Below are 13963 nucleotides of genomic sequence, written 5' to 3' on the forward strand. Positions count from 1 at the left end.
CTCTCGCCCTCGTTGTCGTCGTCTCTGGCGACGTTTCCCCTGGCGAAGTTGGCTTCCTCACTACCATCTGGAACGACCGATACCTCACCTGGCAGGGTTTTACCGCTGCTTGCAACATAGGCACTCCTGGCCCAATCGGGTTGTATCCTGCCTCCTCCGAGGTCATTACCCAGCACCATCTGTACATGCTCTAGGGGTAATTTAGGGGCTACAGCTACTATAGCTTTCTCGACTCCGCAGTCGGCAATCAGCTGTACTTCGTGAAGTGGCAACCTGTATTCCTCCCCCACACTGCGTATCCTCACCACTCCCACAGGTGAATCATTAAATTCCTTGGGGAGAATACTTCTGGTTACCATACTTATGTCAGCACCCGTATCTCGAAGCACGGCAACCTATACTGGGTCTGACTTTCCAAACTTTACGTTGGCCCCGAAAACGAAGGGATGTTCACCCAACTTCATTTCCCAACCATTCACGTTGGGTCCACTATAATATGGGGTGTGAACAAACACTCTCTCCTCTTCCAACATTAGTCCTATATTCCTTTGGTGCTCCTCACACTCGCGGGCATAATGTCCTCTCACACCACAGTTGAAGCATCGGCTGCCTCCCCTGGGCGGCCACTCGCCAGTCCCCCTGGCAGTACCACTTGCAGACGTCCCCTGGGTCCTCCTTGGACTCCCTGTCGTCGTGTCCGGGACTGCAGCACTTGCTCCAGAGCTAGGTCCACTGCTCACAACTTGGGGCTTCCTCCCCGCGTCCCTTGAGCTCTTGAACCGGGTTACTTCATCGGGCACACTACTTTTGGGAGAGTCCCCACCCGTCCTCGCTCCTCCTGAACTCCTGAGGTTCCCTCCCGACCTGGGGTAAGGCGAGTGTCTGGGCGGCCCCTCCCTCCTGAGATGTAGTGCCTCCTCCAGCATGTCGGCTCGGTACGCTGCAGCCTTCAGGTCCTTAATACCTGCTTCTCTCACCCTTACTCGCAACTCAGGATGGAGCACTGACATAAACTTCTCCATCACTATCAGTCGTTTGATATCATCCACCGACTCCGCTTCCTCCGCCTTCAACCATCGTAGGAATTTCCGTTCCATATCCCTGGCGGTCTCGGCGTAAGTCTTTCCCGACGCTCTTGTACACTCTCTGAACCGCTTCCGGTACATCTCCGGAGTCAGCCGGAATGAGTGGAGCACCGCATTCTTAATCGCGTCGTAACTAGTGCACTCCTCTAGGTCCAGCATGTTATAAGCTTCCCGGGCCTCACCAGTCAACCTGCCCTGAACCAGAGCAGCCCAATCATCTTCCGGCCACTCCTTCAGAGTTGCTATCCGTTCAAAGTGTTCGAAGAACGCCTCAGCTTCTTGTGGTTCGAACGTAGGTAAGTCACGTTCCCTTACCTTGAGGTCATCCCGCCGTGCAGGTAGTGAGGGCAGACCACGTTCAACGCAACGCAATTCGACTTCTTTCTTTGCCTTTATCTCCTCCAGTCGCAGTTGTCTTTCTCCTTCTTCTCGCTGCAGCCGAGCTTCTCGCTCCTCTCGCTGCAGCTCAGCTGCACGTTCCTCTCGCTGCAGCTGCAGCCGTGCTTCTCGCTCACCTCGCTGCAGCTCAACTGCACGTTCCTCTCGCTGCATTTGCGCTTCTCGCTCACCTCGCTGCAGCTCAGCTGCACGTTCTTCTCGCTGCATTTGCGCTTCTCTTTCCTCTCGTCGCAGCTGGGCTTCCAGTTGCATCTTCATTATTTCCAGTTGCAGGCTCCTCTTACTACAGCTGGACCTTCCATTGCTCCCATGTTGACTGTGAATCCTCTCCACACTGGTAGGCGCTTGGGGTGGCTCTAGTCGGGACGGTTCACCTTGCGACGGCTCTCCTCGGGACGGCCCCTTTTGAGATGGCTCCTCTCCCGTCGCCTCCTCTCGAGCTGTGAGCTGTGCCATGATCTCTATCCTTCGCTCCGCTACCTTAGTCGTCCTCAATCTGATCCCAAAGTGGTTTGCCACTTGTTGGAGCTGGGCCTTGGTACACTCTTCCAAAATTCTCTCGTCCCTTGTGTCAATAAATTTCTTTACTTTGTCCTCCGCAATCTCTATATCATCGAGCATACACGACAGCACAGACAAGGTAGTAGGCACTAATTTCCCCGTTTCAGCCCCTTAGCTGGTTGAGTAACAGTACCACTGAATTCACTGGCCACACTGTATTAGTACCCTGGCAACACTTGTTTTGAAATTTGGGCCACACTGTAGCTTGATCCACACTTCCTGGCGAAGTTCCCAGTTCTTGGCTACCGGGGTTCGAATCCTGGCAAGGTCGCCAGTTCTCTGTCACGTGGGGGGTGGGCCGGGGCTCTGCTAGCACTCGGCTGCTAGGGGCTCAAAAGGCCGAAAACTCAGCCCCTCCGACTTCCGGGATTCACCGGAGTCTCCTTGGTCACACAGGAGAGGACCATCAATGCCCACCTCCGCAGGTCTTTGCTTCCACCACAAAAGGGATGCCACTGATTCACCCTGGAAGCCCTTCAGTCAAACACGGGGAAACTGCTGTTAACAGTTCCGGCCTAGACCCGTGGGGGAGTGAAGGAAGACTCAGGCTTACCTTATAACAATAACCTCCCTGAATCTTGCCTGCCAGACAAAAAGGTTGCAGGAACTCCTTTCCCGCCTGTCTTCTCTATCTTCTTCTTAACAAGGTCGCCAGCTGGGTTATTATATCTGCACCCCAGCAATGCAGTTCAGTGGGTGTATTATATATTGTTTGTAGCCAGAAGGTTGCTACTCCCATAGATCTGCTACTAGACTGTTGGCCCAGGGTACTCTCCCAGGAAGGTCTGTGTGGCTTTGCCTCTCTATAGCCACTACGTTAATAGTTGCCACCATTCAGGCACTGATACTGATCGGATAGCTAAGGGTACACTTTTATGTAAGTCTGTGCTGTCTTTACCACTCTCCAGGCAATAAGAACTTCTATAGAAAACGTTGTGTTCCCTAGGTGGTACTATGATAACCTTCATGTATGCTCATAGAGAAATGTTATAAATGGAGGCACACTTAAACACAACGATAAAATGTGTGAATTTACTGACGCAAATTACATGAACACACATACAATCACAAGTAATACATGAATATGGAAATAAGGATAATCAGTCTGAAGATCGTCAGCCTCTTCTTCCACGACCTCCAACACTCCTTCAACTGGGCAGAAAGACAGGAGTCCCACACTCTCTCACAGAAGGGCCTCTTCACCACGTCGGCGCCTCTTCTTCACTGTCCTGCCATCCATACACACTGTTCCCTCTGACAGTCCTGGACATAAGCTGCCTTCCAGCCTATTCTACTACTAAAGTATTAAAGTCCTGTTGCCACATACATAAGTAAATATTGTGGCCTAACTAGCCTACTCACACAAGGGGTAATGGGAGGGAAAATGATCTACCTTACATTCCTGGCTCACGACGCCTGTCCCTCGATGATGTGAGGTTCCCACGTTTCCTGAGTCGATCTTCAACGATCCAGGACGTTCCACAGGTCTTCAGTTTCGTGGAGCCTTCGCGTTGTCGCCGTTCCAATCCCTGAGATTCAGCTACCACCAATCCTGGTTCATCGATAGGCGCTGAGCTAACCATTATTTTCGCACACTCGCCCCTTCCACAAGGCGTTGCTCCTTGTCCTAGGCATGGTGTCGTCCTTCCAAAACCCTCAGTGGATGTGACCCGGTCACAGCTAGGCTTGCCCGCCACACCTTTTCAGGCCCCTAACGTCCAGCGTCGCCGCCCAGCGTCGTCGCCGAATATTTTCCAAGTTTGGCCCTCTTCCGCTCAATAAACTTGCTTCCTTTTTGCTTCCCAGAAGCGCGCGGTCTCCAATATATCCGATGGGCTGCGATAGCCTGCACTAATCCACTAAGAAAGGCTTGTAGATCCTCTAATCCTTGAGAGCAGACCGAGGCGCGTCCTGTCGCTTCCAAGGTCGGGTCAACTCTGACGTTGACGCCGCCCGGGGCACTCGGTGACGTCACGGCGGGCCCTGATTGGTCGCCCGCGACCTAAGTCGGCCAATCCGCGATCGGTTAGTGTCCCTTCCAAAAGGTCAAATCTGCAGTAGGGGATACTCTTTCATTTTATATCAGGGCGCCAATTTCCCCTTATTTACAACTTATAATGTAACGTTCTTCCTTTAACTGGCAGCCGGTCTGGTCGCCACATATGTCAATAGACTCCCTGAACCTCAGAGAATCAGCAGGGAGAGCTGATATGACTCTTAAAGCAGGCCAACGAAAGAGATAGGAGAGGGCACCGTAACAATATATATATATATATATATATATATATATATATATATATATATATATATATATATATATATATATATATATATATATATATATATATATACATATATATATGTCGTACCTAGTAGCCAGAACGCACTTCTCAGCCTACTATGCAAGGCCCGATTTGCCTAATAAGCCAAGTTTTCATGAATTAATTGTTTTTCGACTACCTAACCTACCTAACCTAACCTAACCTAACTTTTTCTGCTACCTAACCTAACCTAACCTATAAAGATAGGTTAGGTTAGGTTAGGTAGGGTTGGTTAGGTTCGGTCATATATCTACGTTACTTTTAACTCCAATAAAAAAAAATTGACCTCATACATAATGAAATGGGTAGCTTTATTATTTCATAAGAAAAAAATTAGAGAAAATATATTAATTCCGAAAAACTTGGCTTATTAGGCAAATTGGGCCTTGCATAGTAGGCCAAAAAGTGCGTTCTGGCTACTAGGTACGACATATATATATATATATATATATATATATATATATATATATATATATATATATATATATATATATATATATATGTCGTACCTAGTAGCCAGAACGCACTTCTCGGCCTACTATGCAAGGCCTGATTTGCCTAATAAGCCAAGTTTTCATGAATTAATTATTTTTCGACTACCTAACCTACCTAACCTAACCTAACCTAACTTTTTCGGCTACCTAACCTAACCTAACGTATAAAGATAGGTTAGGTTAGGTTAGGTAGGGTTGGTTAGGTTCGATCCTATATCTGCGTTAATTTTAACTCAAAATAAAAAAAATTGACCTCATACATAATGAAATGGGTAGCTTTATCATTTCATAAGAAAAAAATTAGAGAAAATATATTAATTCAGGAAAACTTGGCTTATTAGGCAAATTTGGCCTTGCATAGTAGGCTGAGAAGTGCGTTCTGGCTACTAGGTACGACATATATATATATATATATATATATATATATATATATATATATATATATATATATATATATATATATATATGTCGTACCTAGTAGCCAGAACGCACTTCTCAGCCTACTATGCAAGGGCCGATTTGCCTAATAAGCCAAGTTTTCATGAATTAATGTTTTTTTCGACAACCTAACCTACCTAACCTAACCTAACCTAACTTTTTCGGCTACCTAACCTAACCTAACTTTTTCGGCTACCTAACCTAACCTAACCTATAAAGATAGGTTAGGTAGGGTTGGTTAGGTTCGGTCATATATCTACGTTAATTTTAACTCCAATAAAAAAAATTGACCTCATACATAATGGAATGGGTAGCTATATCATTTCATAAGAAAAAAATTAGAGAAAATATAATAATTCAGGAAAACTTGGCCTATTAGGCAAATCAGGCCTTGCATAGTAGGCCGAGAAGTGCGTTCTGGCTACTAGGTACGACTTATATATATATATATATATATATATATATATATATATATATATATATATATATATATATATATATATATATATATTATTAAATATGACCGAAAAAGTAAGATTAATAATTCTAACACGAATTTTCTCAATCTTTCGTACATTACGCTTCACTGTTGGAGGTAAATCAAAAATCACTTCTCCAAAATTCATTTTTATTTCTAGTCTGACGCGACACGGGCGCGTTTCGTAAAACTTATTACATTTTCAAAGACTTCACAAATACACAACTGATTAGAACTTACGTCTCTCTGATATTATATCTACATTTGAGTGAGGTGGGAAGGATGATGTGGCATTAACACAAGACAGAACAGGGGATATTAATAGGGTATTAAAAGTATCAACACAAGACAGAACAGAAACAATGGGTTTTGAATAGAAGTGTTTGTAGAAAGCCTATTGGTCCATAATTCTTGATGCTTCTATATTGGAGCGGAGTCTTGAGGTGGGTAGAATATAGTTGTGCAATAATTGGCTGTTGATTGCTGGTGTTGACTTCTTGATGTGTAGTGCCTCGCAAACGTCAAGCCGCCTGCTATCGCTGTATCTATCGATGATTTCTGTGTTGTTTACTAGGATTTCTCTGGCGATGGTTTGGTTATGGGAAGAGATTATATGTTCCTTAATGGAGCCCTGTTGCTTATGCATCGTTAAACGCCTAGAAAGAGATGTTGTTGTCTTGCCTATATACTGGGTTTTTTGGAGCTTACAGTCCCCAAGTGGGCATTTGAAGGCATAGACGACGTTAGTCTCTTTTAAAGCGTTCTGTTTTGTGTCTGGAGAGTTTCTCATGAGTAGGCTGGCCGTTTTTCTGGTTTTATAGTAAATCGTCAGTTGTATCCTCTGATTTTTGTCTGTAGGGATAACGTTTCTATTAACAATATCTTTCAGGACCCTTTCCTCCGTTTTATGAGCTGTGGAAAAGAAGTTCCTGTAAAATAGTCTAATAGGGGGTATAGGTGTTGTGTTAGTTGTCTCTTCAGAGGTTGCATTGCGTTTCACTTTCCTTCTTATGATGTCTTCGATGAAACCATTGGAGAAGCCGTTATTGACTAGAACCTGCCTTACCCTACGGAGTTCTTCGTCGACTTGCTTCCATTCTGAGCTGTGGCTGAGAGCACGGTCGACGTATGCGTTAACAACACTCCTCTTGTACCTGTCGGGGCAGTCGCTGTTGGCATTTAGGCACATTCCTATGTTTGTTTCCTTAGTGTAGACAGCAGTGTGGAAACCTCCGCCCTTTTCCATGACTGTTACATCTAGAAAAGGCAGCTTCCCATCCTTTTCCGTCTCGTAAGTGAAACGCAGCACGGAACTCTGCTCAAATGCCTCCTTCAGCTCCTGCAGATGTCTGACATCAGGTACCTGTGTAAAAATGTCGTCAACATACCTGCAGTATATGGCCGGTTTCAAGTTCATGTCGACTAAGACTTTTTGCTCGATGGTACCCATGTAGAAGTTTGCAAACAGGACACCTAGGGGAGAACCCATGGCGACCCCATCTACTTGCTTATACATGTGCCCATCCGGGCTCAAGAAGGGTGCCTCTTTAGTACAAGCTTGGAGTAGTTTCCTCAGAATACTTTCTGGCATGTCAAGAGGAGTACAGGCTGGATCACGATACACTCTGTCGGCTATCATTCCGATTGTCTCCAGATACCGACACCCACGTACAGACTGGCGAAGCGACTCAACGGCCTGCTGACTCCTTATGTTCCTTGCGCCTTCAGCCTGAAGTCTCCAAAGGAATTTGTGGACTTACTGCGGGGCACACGGGCCACAGGGATAAGAGCCTCGTTGGACGTAGAATCGCTGTTTACCAACGTACCTGTGGACGAGACAATCGGAATGATAGCCGACAGAGTGTATCGTGATCCAGCCTGTACTCCTCTTGACATGCCAGAAAGTATTCTGAGGAAACTACTCCAAGCTTGTACTAAAGAGGCACCCTTCTTGAGCCCGGATGGGCACATGTATAAGCAAGTAGATGGGGTCGCCATGGGTTCTCCCCTAGGTGTCCTGTTTGCAAACTTCTACATGGGTACCATCGAGCAAAAAGTCTTAGTCGACATGAACTTGAAACCGGCCATATACTGCAGGTATGTTGACGACATTTTTACACAGGTACCTGATGTCAGACATCTGCAGGAGCTGAAGGAGGCATTTGAGCAGAGTTCCGTGCTGCGTTTCACTTACGAGACGGAAAAGGATGGGAAGCTGCCTTTTCTAGATGTAACAGTCATGGAAAAGGGCGGAGGTTTCCACACTGCTGTCTACACTAAGGAAACAAACATAGGAATGTGCCTAAATGCCAACAGCGACTGCCCCGACAGGTACAAGAGGAGTGTTGTTAACGCATACGTCGACCGTGCTCTCAGCCACAGCTCAGAATGGAAGCAAGTCGACGAAGAACTCTGTAGGGTAAGGCAGGTTCTAGTCAATAACGGCTTCTCCAATGGTTTCATCGAAGACATCATAAGAAGGAAAGTGAAAAGCCATGCAACCTCTGAAGAGACAACTAACACAACACCTATACCCCCTATTAGACTATTTTACAGGAACTTCTTTTCCACAGCTCATAAAACGGAGGAAAGGGTCCTGAAAGATATTGTTAATAGAAACGTTATCCCTACAGACAAAAATCAGAGGATACAACTGACGATTTACTATAAAACCAGAAAAACGGCCAGCCTACTCATGAGAAACTCTCCAGACACAAAACAGAAAGCTTTAAAAGAGACTAACGTCGTCTATGCCTTCAAATGCCCACTTGGGGACTGTAAGCTCCAAAAAACCCAGTATATAGGCAAGACAACAACATCTCTTTCTAGGCGTTTAACGATGCATAAGCAACAGGGCTCCATTAAGGAACATATAATCTCTTCCCATAACCAAACCATCGCCAGAGAAATCCTAGTAAACAACACAGAAATCATCGATAGATACAGCGATAGCAGGCGGCTTGACGTTTGCGAGGCACTACACATCAAGAAGTCAACACCAGCAATCAACAGCCAATTATTGCACAACTATATTCTACCCACCTCAAGACTCCGCTCCAATATAGAAGCATCAAGAAATATGGACCAATAGGCTTTCTACAAACACTTCTATTCAAAACCCATTGTTTCTGTTCTGTCTTGTGTTGATACTTTTAATACCCTATTAATATCCCCTGTTCTGTCTTGTGTTAATGCCACATCATCCTTCCCACCTCACTCAAATGTAGATATAATATCAGAGAGACGTAAGTTCTAATCAGTTGTGTATTTGTGAAGTCTTTGAAAATGTAATAAGTTTTACGAAACGCGCCCGTGTCGCGTCAGACTAGAAATAAAAATGAATTTTGGAGAAGTGATTTTTGATTTACCTCCAAAAGTGAAGCGTAATGTACGAAAGATTGAGAAAATTCGTGTTAGAATTATTAATCTTACTTTTTCGGTCATATTTAATAATATATGTCTACAGGAAAGACTGCTACCAAAATATACTAATATATATATATATATATATATATATATATATATATATATATATATATATATATATATATATGTCGTACCTAGTAGCCAGAACGCACTTGTCAGCCTACTATGCAAGGCCAGATTTGCCAAATAAGCCAAGTTTTCATGAATTATTTGTTTTTCGACTACCTAACCTACCTAACCTAACCTAACTTAACTTTTTTGGCTACCTAACTTAACCTAACCTATAAAGATAGGTTAGGTTAGGTTAGGTAGGGTTGGTTAGGTTCGGTCATATATCTACGTTAATTTTAACTCCAATAAAAAAAAATGACGTCATACATAATGAAATGGGTAGCTTTATCATTTCAAAAGAAAAAAATTTGAGAAAAGATATTAATTCAAGAAAACTTGGCTTATTACACAAATCAGGCCTTTTATTGGAGTTAAAATTAACGTAGATATATGACCGAACCTAACCAACCCTACCTAACCTAACCTAACCTATATTTATAGGTAAGGTTAGGTTAGGTAGCCAAAAAAAGCTAGGTTAGGTTAGGTTAGGTAGGTTAGGTAGACGAAAAAACATTAATTCATGAAAACTTGGCTTATTAGGCAAATCGGGCCTTGAATAGTAGGCTGAGAAGTGCGTTCTGGCTATTAGGTACGACATATATATATATATATATATATATATATATATATATATATATATATATATATATATATATATATATATATATATATATATATATATGTCGTACCTAGTAGCGAGAACGCACTTCTCAGCCTACTATGCAAGGCCCAATTTGCCTAATAAGCCAAGTTTTCATGAATTAATGGTTTTTCGTCTACCTAACCTACCTAACCTAACCTAACCTAACGTTTTCGGCTACCTAACCTAACCTAACCTATAAAGATAGGTTAGGTTAGGTTAGGTAGGGTTGGTTAGGTTCGGTCATATATCTACGTTAATTTTAACTCCAATAAAAAAAAATTGACCTCATACATAATGAAATGGGTAGCTTTATTATGTCATAAGAAAAAAAATAGAGAAAATATATTAATTAAGGAAAACTTGGCTTATTAGGCAAATCGGGCCTTGCATAGTAGGCTGAGAAGTGCGTTCTGGCTACTAGGTACGACATATATATATATATATATATATATATATATATATATATATATATATATATATATATATATATATATATATATATATATATATATATATATATTGTAGCAGTCTTTCCTGTAGACATATATTATTAAATATGACCGAGAAAGTAAGATTAATAGTTCTAACACGAATTTTCTCAGTATTTCTTATATTTCTTTTCACTGCTGATGGTAATTGAAAAATCAATTCTCCAAAATTCATTTTTATTTCTAGTCTGACACGACTCTTGAACGCGTTTCGTAATAACTTATTACATTTACAAAGACTTTAGTTTACACACACACAACTATAACTTGCAAACACTAAACAGAGTTTGTTGTTGTTGTTGTTAAAGCTATAGCTACTCAGGACGAAGTGTCCATGTAGCACGGGCTATGGTGAGCCCGTAATTGAGTTTGGTTATACATGATAACCTTTTTCCTGTGATATTTGGGTCTAAGTTTAAAATGGAGGAGAGGACTTCTCCTTTTTCCCTGCTTATTTATCGCTTCTGTTTTAGTGCACTGGTTTTAATCTTGTTTTATTAACATTATCTTGGTGGCGGATGTAGATGCAGAATGCTCACTAATGAGTCCCATTCCCCAACAGCTTTTCTAATCATTGTAGTCGCGGTGGAATGTGCATCTAATGCAGCTGCTGTCGTTGGATTAATGTTGAGTTTGATGCGCAGGGCTTCAGTAGCTTCACATTCCAGTAAGTAGTGCAATAGTGGCGCCTCTGCTTCAGTTTCACAGATGTCACTCTTTAACTATTGGGTTCATTACCTCCCAGCAGCACTTGTAACCAAGTTTGAGTCTGTGTATGGCTACTGCAATGTCTCTGGATATCTTTTTGCCAGGCTTGAAAGAGGAGTAACCAGTGGCTTGTTCATACCATATCGCAGTGGATCTTCCTTCCGCTACTTTGGCTCTGTGGCGACTTTTGATAGTTGAGAATATTTTCTTTTTGATTTGCTCCTTTATCCGTGAAAAACTTGGAGGTATTTGAACCTGTACAACAGGTAGAGCAGTGGCAGTTTTCGCTAGGGAGTCTGACTTTTCATTACCATCTATGCCAATGTGACTTGGTATCCAATTTAGGGTGATTGACAGCCCTCGATTATGGGCATCTTTTCCTATATGTTGAATTTCTGTGAGGAGTTGTATATTATCTCTGTGCTGACTGGATAACAATGTCTAGAGCGAAGATTTAGAGTCTGTATGAATGATGACATCATGTAAATTATTCTCAATTGTATAGTTTATTGCCTCCTTCAGGGCATATAATTCTGTTTGCAATGTTGAGCACCCACTATTCATGCTCCAGTAAGCTTCATGGTTGGTAGTGTAAACTGCTGCCCCAGCAGAACCTTTTTCTTGATCAACTGATCCGTCTGTGAAGATGTGAGTCGTTGTGGGTCTAGAGATAGTTTCCATTTGTTGCTCTATTACTTCCTTGAGCCTCTGCACAAAAATACATGCTGATTTTTTAACTGGTAATCTTTCAATGATTATCTTTAGATTCGATTCTTCCCATGGGGGAGGCTGTCGAAAGTGTTGATATGGTCTATCTTCCCCTTTGTTTTTAATGGTCCATTTCAGGTCCATTTTCTCTAAAATCTTGACCACATTATCCATCCATGAGCTTGTTCCATACTGTAGGTTTTTCTGAAAGGATCTCTGTATGCTGTCTTTGATTGACAGCCTGGCGGTTGTTCCAGTAAGTTTTCCTATTATGGTGGCTATCCTTTGTTTCATCCTGTTTTCTAATGCTGGTAAATTTGTTTCCATTCTAAGGTTCTCTCTATGCGTTCATGTAGGTGCTCCCAGCATTGTTCTCAGAGCATCATTTTGAGACACTTCCAGTTTCTCCCATTGGTTATCACTGAGGGATGTAAGAGCAGGGGCAGCATAGTCGATGAGTGACCTAACTGCTTGAACGTAGTACATTTTGAGTACTGGTAGAGATGCACCCTCTCTAAGACTGGTCAGAGAGCGCAAAGCTGAGTTTCTGGCTTTACAGCGTTGCCGAAGATTTTCAATTTCTTTAGTGAATTTCAACTGGTTGTCTATTATGACTCCTAGGTATAGAAAAGAGATAACCCACTCAATTTCTTGTCCTTGTATTGGCAGTCTGATGTCTAGAATTCTCATTTTAACGGCTATTGCTTTTGTTTTATTGCTGTTTATTTTCACTGTTATGCGTTCCGCTTCCTTGCTGATAATATCTAGGCATTTTTGTGCATGGTTCCTTGCACCTTTGCCATTGGTGATGACCACAAAGTCGTCTGCATAGATAAGAAGTTTGGCTTTTGGTAGCTTGAGCTTCATGAATTGTTCCTTGAGACAGTTGAAGAGGAAGGGGCTTAGTATTCCTCCCTGCGGAGTTCCATTTTCCAGCCTCTTTGAGGTCGATGTTTTTCCTTGGAATTTGACTTTAGCTTCTCGGTAAAGCAGGCTTCCTTTGGCAAAAGCAAGAGCGTGTCCTTTGATTTCCTTATCCACAAGGCAGCACAGTGTAGCAGGAGAACTGGCTAACTCAAAGGCTTTTTCAAGGTCTAGAAAAATAAAGATTCCAGGTTTGTCATTGATTTTATCCAGGAGGGAGGTAAGACATTCTGTGGTTCGAACACCTTTTCTGTAAGCAAACATATTTTGGTGTAGTGGATTGGCTTTCCATTCAATTCGATTAAGGGCCATTCTTTCTGCAGTTTTGGCCAGACAGCTTGTTAATGAGATGGGTCATGGATTTCCTGGGTCTTTAGGTTTTGGAATGGGAACTATAATTGCACTGTTCCAGGAGAGTGGTCGGGTTCTTGTCACCCATACTCTGTTGATGACATTCGAGAAGGCTTCTTCACCCTTCTCTCCTAGCTTGGCTAGCATGTTGTAAGTGATTTTGTCCTCGCCTGGAGCTGTATGTTTAGTTTTCTTTGTAGCACTTCTGAGTTCTTTCCGATTGAAAGGTTGGTCTAGTTCGTCAGGTAAGGGTATAGCATCATCTATTTTTTTCCATCTTGCTGCTTGAAGTCTTTGTTGGTGAGTCAGAGTTGCTTGAGGAAGTTGAGTGGAACTGGTTCTTGAAGCAAATAGATTTGCTAGCCTTTCTGCTTCTTGCTCTGGATGAACATGGTGCAGCGGAGCAGGAGGCGATTTTCCTTTGGCCTTGTTGATCTGCCTCCAGATGTCGCCCAAGGACGTATGCTGATTTAGCTTGGCACACCACTCGAGCCATTTTTCTTCTCTGATTTTTGCTGTTTCTTCGTGCACATGATCTCGGACAGCTCTAAGAAGTCCTAGATTAGCTTCGGGTCTATCTCTTCTGAAATTCTTTCGTGCACGATTTAGTCTGTTATGTAGCTCTTTGATCCTATCACAGTAATACCAATGGTCCTTGTGTTGTTGGGTAATTGTTTTCCTCTTGGGGATGGCGTGATTTGCTGCTCTATGTATTGCATTTACTAAATCTTTTTCTGTTTCTTCGGTGTTGTCAGGAGGAGTGTAGTTTTGGTGCCAAGTTTCGAGAGCTTCCTGAAACTTCGTCCAATCTGCTTTGATAAAGTCCCA

The sequence above is a fragment of the Procambarus clarkii genome, chromosome 62, assembly GCF_040958095.1.
Source record: "Procambarus clarkii isolate CNS0578487 chromosome 62, FALCON_Pclarkii_2.0, whole genome shotgun sequence".
In the NCBI taxonomy this organism is placed as follows: domain Eukaryota; kingdom Metazoa; phylum Arthropoda; class Malacostraca; order Decapoda; family Cambaridae; genus Procambarus; species Procambarus clarkii.